This window comes from Phalacrocorax carbo, chromosome 3 (assembly GCF_963921805.1).
Source record: "Phalacrocorax carbo chromosome 3, bPhaCar2.1, whole genome shotgun sequence".
Taxonomy (NCBI): Eukaryota; Metazoa; Chordata; class Aves; order Suliformes; family Phalacrocoracidae; genus Phalacrocorax; species Phalacrocorax carbo.
Window position 1 is genome coordinate 78,578,070 of NC_087515.1, and position 13,976 is coordinate 78,592,045.

A 13,976-nucleotide genomic window follows, 5' to 3' on the forward strand; every position below is an offset into this window, starting at 1 on the left:
AATGTTCTCATTGTCTGCTGTTTGGAGAAGACACTTCTAAATTTTTTGACAACCTAAAGCATAAAAGGAGATGGTACTGTTATAAATTTCCCAAGTCAACTATTAAAACCTATAGCAAAGTAATACTGCATATTATCAGCTGAAAAAAAAAATAAACAAATGGCGCGATAAAGTGACAAAGGAGACATTCTGGTCCTGTGTTTTCTTTCCTTCCCAGCAGACAAATGAAACTCCCTGCTGTTAACTCTGGAGCCTCCAAAAAGAAGACCAGGATTTTCAAAAACACCATCATTCAGTCAAAGTCAATGGCAAATTTATTATCACTGGCTTCAGTGGGAATAGCATTAGCCTTGAAGAGCTGCTTTGAAAATCCTGTTCAAAAAACTAATAAATCGCTGCAAACCTACAGTGAAGGTAATTTACATCATTGCCTAGTTGTGTAAACAGGTCTGCCTATGCTTATCTTGGGTAGTTCAGTGAGTCCAGCTGGACTAGTCAAATGTTAATTTGATGAGAGACTTACAGACCAGTTGATGTAACCAAACCTTTGTCCTTTTCAGCTGTACTACCTGTTCTTACACAAGGCCTGATTTGTAAAGCAAGCCATGTATTTAAAAGCAGTACATTATTTACGTTTAACAGTTATGCATCACTTTGATACCCTGGACACACGGTGGAGATTTTCAGTTGGTTTTGCCTTTTGGATTACAGAAAAGACAAAAACCAGTTTTCCTGCTGGTAACCCCTAAGCTTCGGAGGCTGGGCGAGGTCCTGGGCGATGGTGTGTCACAGCCGACCTCTAGTGGAAGTACCACAGCTTGGGGACACACCAAACAAGGGCAAGAATACTCGAGAAAAATGCACAAAAAGGACAAGTGGGGGAGCAAAGGTGTGGACTCAAAGCCATGATGCTGAAAATACAAACATCGGCAGTTACTATAGATTAGTGAGGGCGAGCCGGGCCTTTCTGCTTGCAAGAGTGAAAATGCCCACAATCTTATTTTTCCATGACGCAAGACACTGACTTGTAACAAATGGGACTTCATTCCAAACTTTTAAAGACCTTTTTTTTAAAAAAAAATAAATATTGAAAAGTACATTTCAGTTACCAGGTAAAAGAGTTCCATCTCATCAGCTGAGTTCTTAAGATCCTTAAGGTTGTAGTCAATACCAAAATGAGAAAGCGAAGCTGGAGCTGAGGTTTCAGCTCCTCAATTTCAGTGCTGTGTCGGGGCAAAGTGAACCCAGTGTCCTTGTGGCAGGGTTCTGCAAAAAGCCATCATGAGACCATCTGGAGAACACCAACACTTTAAGCAATAAGGCTGTAAGATGACTGTAAGCAATGCTGTCAGTGCCCTTTGCTTTGCATCCACACAATGATGTAATTCCCCCTTTTTTGTCCTGAGGAAGAAGCATGTCAGAGAAAGGAATGTGACGGGCGGGGGCAGGCACAGGGACGGGATGACCCACCTCGTATGGATTTTTATTATTTTCACTTTTATTTTAAGAAAGGGCCTTCCACCAGACCAGGAAAGACTAATAGCTGTTGCAGGTTGGGGCACCTCCATGGTCCTTGGAGGAGTGCCTATCTTCCAGCACAGAAAGGACACCAACTAACAAATCCTATTGCCTGAACAGAGTTGTGGCTCAGGGGTGTACAACATTCTTCTCACACACACACCTCCCAGATCTTCACATGCCACAAGAACTTCAAGTATGTTACTATTTCAGGGTTGTCACTCCTCCGGTATTTGATTCTGGCATGATGCTGCTATCACAAACTTCTGAAACAAGGGTGTACTGGGGATGGCTGAATTTGGCCTCGTGTCAGTGTTGAAGAGTCTGTTGGCAACATAGCTCCCATTTTTAGAAGAAATGAAATGTTTTCTCCTCCTTCTTTACTTCATCTCAGGCTTGCTCAAGGCTTTGGAGGATATTAGTATTTCTTCATCCTTGAAAAGCCAAAACAACTGTGTTCCTCTAAGTTTTGTTACCTTTTTTTCTCTTTTTTCAGCTCATTCAACAAGCATGTTTAACGCTGCTTTTTATATAGAGTCTTAGTTTGCCCTATACTATCATCTTTCAACAGAGAAATGTGGACATTATTCCAATTGTTTTTTTAATTTTCTCAGATCAAGCCATAACAAACAGCAGCACTTTATCTGCTAGTTCTTTTCCAAAGATATTTGAAAGTCCAAGGAAGTATCAACTGATTCTCCTTCACCTAGTGCTAATCGGTACTGTAGATACACGCAAAGATGCTCAAGTTCAGCGAAACTCTCAGGGTTTAGTGGAACTACATGTAATCTGATTTATTATCTCATTGTTTCACCAATAAAAGGCCATCCACGTTTCTATTCCATGCTTTACTTCAGCTTTGTTTTAAATGTCTTGTTTAATCATTCTGTTGTTTCATCTGTGAACTCAGATCTAGATAGCGGATGAATGAAGCTTATGATGATAATATGGTACAGTTCCTCACATATTAGATAACTATATACTGAAGATCAAAATGAGCTAGAGCACTTCTGAGTTGCTTTTAAATGCCAATAAGGGTCTACTTCTTGGAAAAATGAATGGCTCAGGTGAACTCTGTAACATTGTAGGTCTTGCGCCCTTCTCCATGCATTATTAGCCCACTGTATCTGAGATCACAGATCACCTCTTCCTCTCCTATCCCACTTATGAGAGAAATGTTGGCCTGTTCAAGGGTCTTCATTTGGAGGGAAGTTTAACTCTCCTCTCCTTGCACCTTAACACCGGTAGCGCTGTACTCCTGGGGCAGTGCTGCCATATCTCCCCAGCAAGCCGTGCCTGAGACCCCCTTGGGCCTAAGGGGTGAAAGAGGGCAGCACCAGTACAGCCAGTTAGTCCAGTTAGAGCTTAGTTAGACCACTAACTAAAGGTTAAAGGCCTCTTATCTGTCCCAGGTAAGTCTGCACTTCCCTTAGCATTGTTCTCAGTCACTGGTTGGGCAGTACCACTCCAGGCCAGGGCTGTGCCCTGCTCCCGGATGCAGACCCACAGGTACACCCCTTGTGGTAGAAGTCTTTGGTGGAGAAAGGAGATGGGAGGACAAGTTATAGCTCCTTTTCATTCCTCCACCCTGGCCAGCCCACTTCTTGCCTGCAAGGAGGAGGCGTACACCCTGCCTAGTCCCCAGGGGCAAGGGGTTGTGCTTTTCTAGAGACTACCCTGTGAGCTCCTACAGTTCCACACTGTTCCCACTCTGTAACCGCACGGGTTAAATCATAGGTTTTAAACAATCTGCAACAGAAATGCTGCTTTGCTTGCTTAAGTACCATTCACATGGGTAACTCTACACAAGCAACGTCACTCCCTTCCTTCCTCCAAAAGGCAAGAGAACCTGAAAATAGCCACAAGGCAATTTTTTTTGAGATACTTAAGTTTAAGTCTTAGAACAATAGTGCTTTTCTCTTAGTTTCTCCAGAAACAGGCCACCCACAGAAAAATTTTAAATAATATTCTTGCAGAAAGTTGGAAGGGTGCATTTCAGGGTTTGGCATAATCAGGACCACATCCCGGATTCTCCACTGAGTTGATCCCACAAGTATCCTTCCCAACCGCCTGTTTCAGCATCTCAGGGCACGGTAAGGCCAGAGGAGTGACTGTTGCAGATTCAGGGCCCCACACCCTGGAATCTGGACAACGGATTTCCAGGATTCTTGCTGACTTTAAAAGCTACACTCCCAATTTTTCAAGCATACAAACCAAGGATGGCAACATTTGCACTGTTGACCGTTCTCAAAGAATATGTATCAACAAATGCATTATCTGTAGGACTTGTGGTTTTAAAGGAAAACAATTTCTCATCATTTCTTCTTCAAACTCTTGAAAATGGAAACACTTCAATATTAAAAATGTCTGAATTCTTGTCAAAAGGACTTCTTAATTTGTCCCAGTTGTCTTGGGCCACATCAGGACTTTTCTCATCAGCCACATTCATTCTGTGAGAAATAGGCAAATGCTGGAGAACCTGGAGTTAAGAACATACCTGTTGTTATTCTCAGTCATTTAGAAAGCATACAAAATATGCAGCTGCAATAAAATAAAAGACAAAAGAGAAAAAGCAAACCATAGTTATTACGTATAGTTCCAGAAGTCTATTCACTGTCAATTACTTGGAGCACTCATATAATAAGATCATTAAAGAAACCAGATAAAATACGGAAGTATTCGTATTTGTTTTCGAAAGGTGACACTTAAACATTCCTCAAATCTAAGGACTGTTCATTGACATGACGCAGTCCCTTGAGAGTGTCCTGCTCTATCAAAATATCATCAGAGTAATAATACAGAAAAGAAGTCTCTCCAGGATTTCTCCTTCTCATCCTGGACCTCCTCAAATCCAAGCAGCCCAACACTACCTACAATTCACCCTGGGAGCACATTATTCCACTTACCTTATTCAGCTTTACCATTGTAGTATTTCCTTTCTAGCAAAATCAATATGCTAAAAGAATTGAAAGTCATATGTATGCAGTCTAGCTCATTACTTACAAACCTCTAGACTTCTTTTACATTGAATTTGATCTTCCTCAGTTTACTTTCTTATCCAAGACTTGAATGTACCATAATTATACTTCACTATTCAAAAAACGCTCATCTTATCTGGAGAAAACAGTGAATGCCCTTTGGAGAGTGTAGGTGACACACTAACCACTGGGTGTAAATCATCAGATCTTCCTGTGTCACTACATCTACTGGCTTTTCCTTTCCTGTCAGGAAACTTTCCCTTGCTGCTGAAAGTCTTGCAGCCCTCTGAACTGCATCGTTGTATTCCTCCATGATGTGACCAATTTGCTTCTGTTTATGTATATAGAAGGGACACTGTTGTTTTTGCATTTCTGCATCTTCTTCCCTTATTAGCTAGAAGGCCGTCACATTCCCACTGCATGTGGAATCCTAGTTTGAGAGTAATCTCAAAGGTTTACTTCCTTCCTAATGCTTACGAATTATATTTGCAACGCAATGAGGAAAAGGGAATTTCAGTCCAAATAGTGAATGTCTCCGATCAGCTAATACTGACCATAAGCAGACAGCTGAGAGTGAATGTCCATTGGCAAATTACCCTTAATGTTAATAGCTTTTTATCTGGGTGGCAAAAAAGGCCATTGCTAACACTTCTCTTCTCATGAACAGCTACTGTGCTAGATAAATACATGCTAGATCCTAGCTTTTGGTTCCTACCTGATAGAGAGGATAAAGCTGTTCAATAACACTGCTGTGCGTACAAAATCTCCTCCATCTAAGCACGTGCAAATATTTACTCTGGACTAGTTGAATAATTATGTTTGTAAAAAACTTGAATAACATCAGGAATAATCAGCAAATCACACCTTTGTAAACAACAGAAGCTTAACGTTATACGAAACTTAAGCAGTATCTAGATCATCGTTAGCATTAGAGAATAACACCAAAACAACAGCTAATAAGTCACCAATGGCCACTGTGCTGTTATATTTATCCCTGAAGGGTACTTCCCCTAAGTTGTCCCAGTGGAAGTGTTATTGTGGGAATGAAAAAAAGAAAAAAACTTTAATACATGAAAAATGGCAGAATTCAGTCCATTGGACCTAGAAATTTGAACTCCACTTTAAAAATGAAACTAAAAATAACCCGCAACACAGACGTACTATAACAGTACAAAAGCAGCAGAGAACAAGGAGAACCTTGCCCCAGCCCATCTGACCTGGTTTCGACTCCTGTCCTTCAAAGTAAGAGAACAGGAAATTTTCACGTAGTGCAAGGGAACTGCAAGCACTGACATTTTCGCGCCCGTTTTCAGGAAGGAGTTTCATACTGTTTTTATTTTAAAATGTGCATAGTGCAACCTGGGCCAGAGGAAAGCTCCTGGGTATTCGAAGCAAGTGGGAGCCCTACCTGGTGCAGCAGCAGAGGCAGGTTTGCTGCTGTATGCTCCCTTCTCCAGCAGCTCTCTAACTCCCTCTGCACGACATCAGCCTGAATAACAAGAGGTTTTGCTTCTGCCAAATGCAAACGGAGCACATGTTGACTAGAGATCTTTTTCAGGATATATTAAAAAAAGTGGTAAATACAGAAAAATACAAGGCCCATATTATTATTCAAATAAAAGGAAGGTTATGCTATTTTACTACTGTGCAAACAACATTATGACACCTCCCATTCTGTCTTTACAGGCTCAGATTCCAAAAATCATATCACTTTCTCTGATTTTAATTTTCAGTTACTACTTTGTAAAGAGCAAAGAGGGTTTTTTTAAGCCAGTGTATGTTTTAGCTACCTACCTTTAAGGCTTTCTTCAGTATTACCTACCTTTCTTTTCTGAAATAAGATGCATCCTTTGTAAGAGAACTGCAGAAAAAAACCTTTCAACAGGATGTTACATTCAAGCTGGTGTAAACCAAATATTTGTCAGGCCCAACACAATTCAGATGGTGAAGTTAACAGTAAGCAAGTTTAATGGTATGAAAACCCTATATTAAAGCAGCAGAATTTATTTCATTAGCAGACATTTTTTGGCAAACTCTTTTCTTCCACCTCCATTTTTAGTCAAAGCCCTTTCAAAGTCCATCTGGATGCTTGTCAATTTTATGGGCACATATTTCAACCCACAACTATGCAGTGGAGCTCCTTGACAAGCACCCTTCACAATTCAGACAACTGCCTTCCTAATACGCCCATATCACAGAAGGAGGGGTTGAGAAAACTTCTGGAGGAGAGCTGTTTTTTAATTCTCATGTATCCATATACTTACAGCAAGCATACATTACAAAATTTTTGTTTAACTGAATAAAATGAATGTATGCAAATTAAAAACATAGGTGAAAATTGGACCATTAAAAAAAAGGGCTCCTGAGTCTTGTCCAAAAGCAATACAGGGGAAACTATGCTGGAACACTTTGGAGTCCTAAAGAGGTAGGACCAGGAGAGGTTTTGTGACCATGTTCCACTTCCACTGCTCTAAGGCAGGGAAAAGTAAATCTATTCCCTGAAGATGTTTGTCTATCCGCTTCTTAAGGGCCTCCAGGCAAGGATGGTCAGCAACATCCTAGACCAGATATTAGTGTTTAATTAACACAATTTTTGGAAAGCTTTCTATTTAGCCCATTATTTCTGTCTTCATAAGTGCAAGCAAGTTTATTCCCTTCATCTTTACAGCAATCTCCCATGTGTCTTAAGATTTATAACCCAGAGAAAATGGAGTGGAGATGTAAGTCCAGCTCCTTTCTTTTTTGTCTCAAGTGTCCTAGTTAGGTGTTCTTCACCTCTGTTTCCTCCACATATTCTCCAGGTGGTCTACAGCTTCCTTGAAGCATAATGCCAAACATGGGTACATTGTCATAGCTTGCATGTCATCATCACCGAGGAAAGTAGGAGTGGCTGTCTTATATGTGACCATTCTGTTTATACATCCCAGCGTTATGTTGGAAGCTAATTCCTCTTCACTGTAAGAAGGAAATACTTGACATGCTATAGAGATTTCAAGTTTTGTTTGCGATACACAACATGAAATCAGTTTAGTTTATGTTTCAACATTTTCTTCCCTTACAACCGTAATTCTGTAGTAGACAAACAATGAAAAAGCTGCTCTTCCTGGCTCCCATGTGTGCATTCAGGTCTCAAAATTGAACAGTTATATATGACATGACTTTGGTATCATGACCAAATAAAACCCAAAAAGAGATACAATGCATTGCTATAATACCACTCTCTCCCTCATTCCCAGGAAATTCTTGTTACCTGTATGCCCTACTGGGTATTCCCTGGAGTATCCTGTTCTCTTCTGTTTCTGCCTTCAGCTCTGCCAGTGGTGCTGCTAGTTCTTGTTCCAGCTGCTGGACCTTCTCAGTAGAAGAGATCTGGTATACTTCATCCATTTTGCCTATTTCAGCTTGGCAGACCAAAAGGCCATCCGGTGGAGAAGCGGCTCCTTTCTCAAGGACGAATCACTTGTGAACTCTGGACCTGGAAGACTGTCCACATAAAAGCACAAATTCCCACTCCTATATAAACAATATATAATATGTAGCAACTTCATTAGAGAATTGTTTATTTGGCATATCCTTTGACAAAAAGACTTTTCTTTTAATATTAGGAACAGAACTGGGTGAATGTGATTTTTCCCATTTTGAATCCCAGCCTGAGGAAAATAGGAGAAAAACCATTTCCAGCCAAAAATTTTCTCAGGTATCCTCCTGCATCCCACTAACAACTGCCATCTCCACCCTCCTTCACCTAGTTTTATAAGGACACTTCAGAAATTTTAGGTAATAAAACATGAAATGTGATGTGCTGAAAAAAACATTTTACAAAAGAACAATTGAAACTTTTTGCTTACATTTAGTCCAAAACAAAATATGCTGACATTCAAAATCTGTTTTCTCCCCATTTTTCTCACCTGAAATTATTATTTGACGTTGACCAGAATATAAGGAATGAGGGAATTTGTAAGAAATACCACTTTTGGACAAATGTAGTGTCTGCAAATAATCTGCTAATACCAAAGTCACTCAGGGGAGCACTTGCTTTGTAAGAATTTCTAAAGTAGTCATGTTCTCTTCCCAACATCTAGAAGTACAGTTATTCTATTCACTTGGCAGTGAAGGGCATGATCAATTAGAAAGAAAAAAGAAATTGTCTTTTTAAGGGAAGAAGCAAGTCATTGTGAAAAGATTGAAAGATTTGGGGTTTCTTTCTTGGGGCCAAAGGGGAAGAAGAGGTTAGTTCATTTGCAATCACAGAGCAATTATCTGTAGCATTTGTTTCTCAATGGTTTGCAGAATCTCTTTGGCTGCTCTGGGCACAGTTTCTCCTTTTTTCTTTCATGAGAGACCACTAAAAGATAACAGCTGTTCCTCCACACACAGTTTGACTTGACAAACACAGGAGATGATCAAGAGGCTGAATACAGCAGTGTAGGATGGACCTTTGTAGGGTTTTTCTTGGTTGATGGTATCCTAAGGTCTTGGACAAATTCTTGTCCCTTGTTATGGGACCGGCCTCAAAGCTGATAAGAGCTGCAAATTAAGCAACCATGGGAAGGAAACGGAGAATTCAGATCCCTGCACCTGAATCCCACAGCTGAGAGAAGAGGAATAAAGGTTAAAAAAAGGATACAAAGAAACACCAGGGGACAGGATGACTAAAATGAGGAAGGAAGTGTTACCTAAAAAATCAGACTAAGAGATTTTACCGAACACAACCAGGGATCTGGGTGAAATCAGTGAGAAGCGGCCAGTATATTCATGCACTACAAAGAGATGCCTAGGTTAGAGCTTGAACTAGTGATGCAAGACATGAAAGCTGACAGTACAAGCATAGTATAAACAAGGTAGAAGAGCAAAAACACTTTGGCAGCAGGATGTGAGATGCTTTGGAAATTTATGGTAAAGGTGATGGGATAGTCTGGTTTTTTTAATGGATTGACATTTATTTCAGACAGTTTTCATAAGTGGTAACAACATTTAAAAAGTTACCATAATCTGGGTTAGAATGGAAGAAAAAAACAGACGTATATGTAAAGTGTTAAAGTCCAAAAGAGCTAATTTAGAGAACTCAATAACAGTAATTAGAAAAATCATGCAACTAATACCTCAAAGATTTTAACATTGGAGAAGCTGGAGAATCTTTAAATTGATGATAAAAAGCTAACTGGAACTTGCCCTCAAAATAAAAGCAGGGGAATAGTTTGGAAGGATGGTGGAGCCAACTAAAAAGTCATCAAGAGTAGGCAGAGAACCAAAACAGGTAAAAAACAAAGAAACAAACAAAATCGGAGGGCTGGGAAGCCCAGAATTAAAGCAAAAAATACCAGCTAAGTTAAAAATTGCTAAGGAAAATAAATAATAGGCAGTTCTTCAGCTTTATAAGTAAGAAGGAGCCAAGAGAAAAGAAATGATGCAACTATGCAGGCAGTGGAGCTCAGATAAAAATAATTAAAATATGGCTGTAAATCTAACGGGAATATAAATTACCATTTCTGGGTAAAAAGGACAACTTTTGGCAAAATAGTAAATCTTCCCATAAATAAATTCAGGTTGCAAAAAGAAGTCATCTTAAGTACCAGCAAAATAAAGTCCTATAGTAGTCTGTGTCTCCTGAACCACAGAGCACCGAGCCCGCTATTTCCAAGTTTTGGATCAGTGAGACTGCTCATCATGGGGAAGTTATGGTAAGTGTGTTCTCAGGACAGGCACTTGCATTTAGGCCAATGCACAAGAGGCGGACATGAAAACAGGAGGAAAACCAGTTGTAGGCAGGGCAATGCACAGGATTCCCAAACTGTCAGCAGCCCAGAACTTACCCAGTATTTCTGAAGTTTTTGAAAAACTAGTCCAGGATGTCCAGAAATCAAAGGAAAGAGCCCCACATTTCATTAGAATTTATCTGGCCAAATGAGAGAACAAGGCATTTGGGATAAGAATCATCTCACCTATCTTAGCTGTTACCTTAGGGTATGATACACTGCACTTTCAGAAAAGTTTGCTTCTCTCTGCTGACAGAAGAGAGACTACAGGACCCACATGGGGAGGCCAGGCAGGCCTTCAGGTAGGCACCAGAGCCACAACCCAAGCCACATGCAGAAGCTCCAACAGGTCTCAGCGGGGGATACGGTAGAGGCAGCCTTGTCCACTTCAGTACAGGCAAGCTAAGGAAAACAGAAAATGCTTCATCAGAAATAAGAGCATGTGTTTTCTTATCCCCACTTCCTTGGGTTTTTTCTGCTATAAAAATCATCATGTGTTTGTACAATATCCTTATTCTGGGAATGTCTTTCAGTCCACATAAACATCTGCACTTAGTTACGTTAGCCAGTATCCAAATCCCAGCAAGATCCTGCCCTGATTATTTTGCTAGGAGTGTTTTTGCCAGCTTCTATTCCCAGAACACGCTGGATTTATAGCTATGTCCAGCCCCAAGCTTTGCTGGTTAGAAGATTGTAACACACATGCTCAAACTGAATGCCTTTTGTACTAGGACAAAATCTTTCCAGCAGGCTTAAGTAACAAGCCATTAATTTGTGCTAGCATATTTCATTAGCAGCAGGAAAGTGAACTATTGTTGGATACAATTTGCTGGTCTGTATTTTTAATTATACGGTTTGACCTACATCTTTTGTCCAGTTTCCTTAATGTCTACCCATAAAATATGACCCTAGATTCAAATACTAACAAAACCTGTTGTGGCAATTTTGCATAACTCAGCGTAAAAGAACATGGCTTTTGAGTAAATAAACCAATTAGTCTTTTTTGGGATCATTGCGTGGTTTTGTCTGCTGCCCTTTATAGCTAGATTCAAAACATTCAGGGGAAAAAAAAAAGAAATATACAGTTTCATCTGAGAAGACAAACAAAACCATGCAAGATACAAATCAAAACAAGCATCTGTAAAAGAATAGAGCAAGCACTTAACTAAGCCAAAACATGTTGTTCTTATGAAGATGACTGCTCTGACCACTGTGCTTTCTCCAAATATATGTTTATGGAGTTCCAGGCCAGAACTTTTCTGGAGTATAAGACGTGAAGCATTCAGATCCCAGCAAAACTCACTGTGATCTGCCTGCCTAATTCTCATGGAGCTGAACTTCGCCAACACTTGTGTACAAGGCTAACTTCACCACTGCGGTTTCTGCAGAATTATTCATCACTGTACCTTTCTTTGAAGACTTATGTGATTAACAATTGTCTCGAACTTTGAACACGCTAACAAATACATAAGCTGATCCCCTACCCCCCACACTGAGATATAATCTGCAAACAAATTTTCTGTGATTCTTCTAGCAAGAAAACTTGTTTGGGATACACCTCCTTTGTATCTGGTCTGACTCCCTCAGCCTATGCTCAAGCGCATCTGCTTTGCTTTAGTGTGTGAAAACACATGCTCTAGAGAAATTAAAGCTCCAGAAAAAAGCAGCACAAAAGTATTATTAAAATACAATTAAATCTTCCAAATGGAAATACAAGTGATATGCCCATGTCAACTAATGTAAACTCACATATCATCCATTCCTATTTTCCCTCCTCAAATCCCAGCTCCAGGCTGGGACAGCAAGACAGCTTTTTCAGCTCCCCACCTCCCTCTGAAGCAGGGAGAGATGCAAAATGCCCAGCTGCCGACAGGACCGGGCTCAGCAGTTTTCCCCTTCCCTCCAGCCACTTGCCCCACAGAAAGGCAAACAGCAGTTTTATTCTGGGAATGGACAGCCCCTGTCGGCACACATGGTTTGAAGGCTGACTGTTCAACACTTCCATCGTTTAAGCACTGCCCATCCAGTACCTGGTTTACCGACCCAGAGCTGCCATCCTCCACTGCAGCCCCTCATCTGAGAGAGGAGCTGGGGCCCTCCTTCTCCAGCTCCAGCACCAAAATGGCCCCCTCTCCCCAGGTTTCTATAGTCAACAAAAATACCGGGCCAAGGCACAGAGGGAGCAGATGACTGATGTGCCAGCTCCCTGCCCCGACAGGCCCAGCTGTCCCTATAGCAACCCCAAGCTACAGGAGCTGCGATGGCCTCTCAGGCCCCAGCCGCAACCCCAGGGCACTTCTTGCTCTCACTACCATGGCTGCCACCATTCTACCCATTTTTATGCATTTGGGGCAAATTGCTGGCAATATTTCTCTCCCAGTCCAATGCCTGATGGTTTTTGTCAAGGACTGGACCTCTGGATGAAATATAATGCTTTAGGCTCCACAGGGCTTGGTAAGGCCTTCTCACACAAGAGTACAAAGGTTCTCAGATTACTCAACTGCCCCTAGGAATGGCAAAGGCTTATCTCATGGCAGCAGAATACCTACAATCTGAAAATGTTAATAGCAGAAATACTTATCTTTTGTCTCCGGTATCAGTGATTCCAGTGTCCAGAAATGCATAAACCTACCTCAGAAATGCTATCTATACCAGGAAAATATCATATTGAGAACTGTATTTAAGTGTTTTTAAGCATATAATGTGCTTTTCTAAGCCAGAGATAATCCATTCGTAAGAAGGATGTCTATACAATGTAAGACAGTGTAGGAAACCCATACCCAAATATCAGTTGAACAACCTGGTCTTCCACAGTCCTGGTAAAGATATTTAGTAGATATAAATCCCCCTTCTTATCCTCAAAAGCTCACACATGCAACTTCTGTTAAAGACTCTAACAGTTTATTCTAAATTTAAATTAATTGTCTGAAAATTTGCCTAACCCTTTCTCTTGAAGGATGCCATAATAAAACCTTCTGATCCAAGATCCAACTTCCCATTAGGACCATACATCATTACTATCTTTTATTCAAAACCCTTGACAACGGAGCATGCTTCCAATTTTTATTCATACCTGCACAGGGGCTTGAGAAGACCACTACATTCTCTTTATATCGGCGACCCACAGCAGAACTTCACTGATACATCCCGAGGAAGCTATTTTTTCCTGACATATGCAAACACCCAGAAAAATCAGTATCAGTCAGTAACCTCAAGACAAGAATTGTTTGGAACTAAATAACCAGTGTTGATTTGAAGTCACTGTTATGTCTTTTACACGTACATCCTGGGAGATAGAAAAGAGCAGCCTCAGCATTAGCATAGAGACCCATCCTGCAATTGTATGAGTACACAAATTCCACAACGTGTACTGGTATGCAGGTCAAGGTCTCCTCTGTAACAGCTCAGTTATTTTATACTGTGGTAGAAGCAGGTTCTGTTGATAAGACAAACATCCAAGCTTTTTGTACTGGCCCCTTCCCTGCACTTATCAAGAACACCCTCATGTTGTTGTGGTTTAACCAAGTCATGGGTTGTGATTCCAATCCCTAGCTGTCCCTAATACTAAGACTGTCAATAAAGCTTAAAGAGTAATAATAATAATAATAATAATAACAATAATGAAAAAGTAGATAAATAAGAGACAGCACCTCTTCTTCTGCCTCACTTACAATGGTCTGAATTTTCAGTTACTAGAGAAAAGGAAAACCACTGTTTTTATTTG

The 13,976-nt window shown here is 40.5% G+C and overlaps 1 long non-coding RNA gene across 1 annotated transcript; it reads right to left on the minus strand.

Annotated features, from left to right (window-relative positions):
- Nucleotides 1-486: 486 nt before the first annotated feature.
- LOC135312621 (uncharacterized) lies at nt 487-13,550 on the minus strand. The gene is made up of 3 exons (XR_010372245.1): nt 13,326-13,550; nt 10,455-10,654; nt 487-7,979 (listed from the first exon to the last, which is right to left on the minus strand). It is a non-coding gene; the product is annotated as an uncharacterized LOC135312621 (long non-coding RNA).
- Between the last annotated feature and the right edge of the window lie 426 nt (nt 13,551-13,976).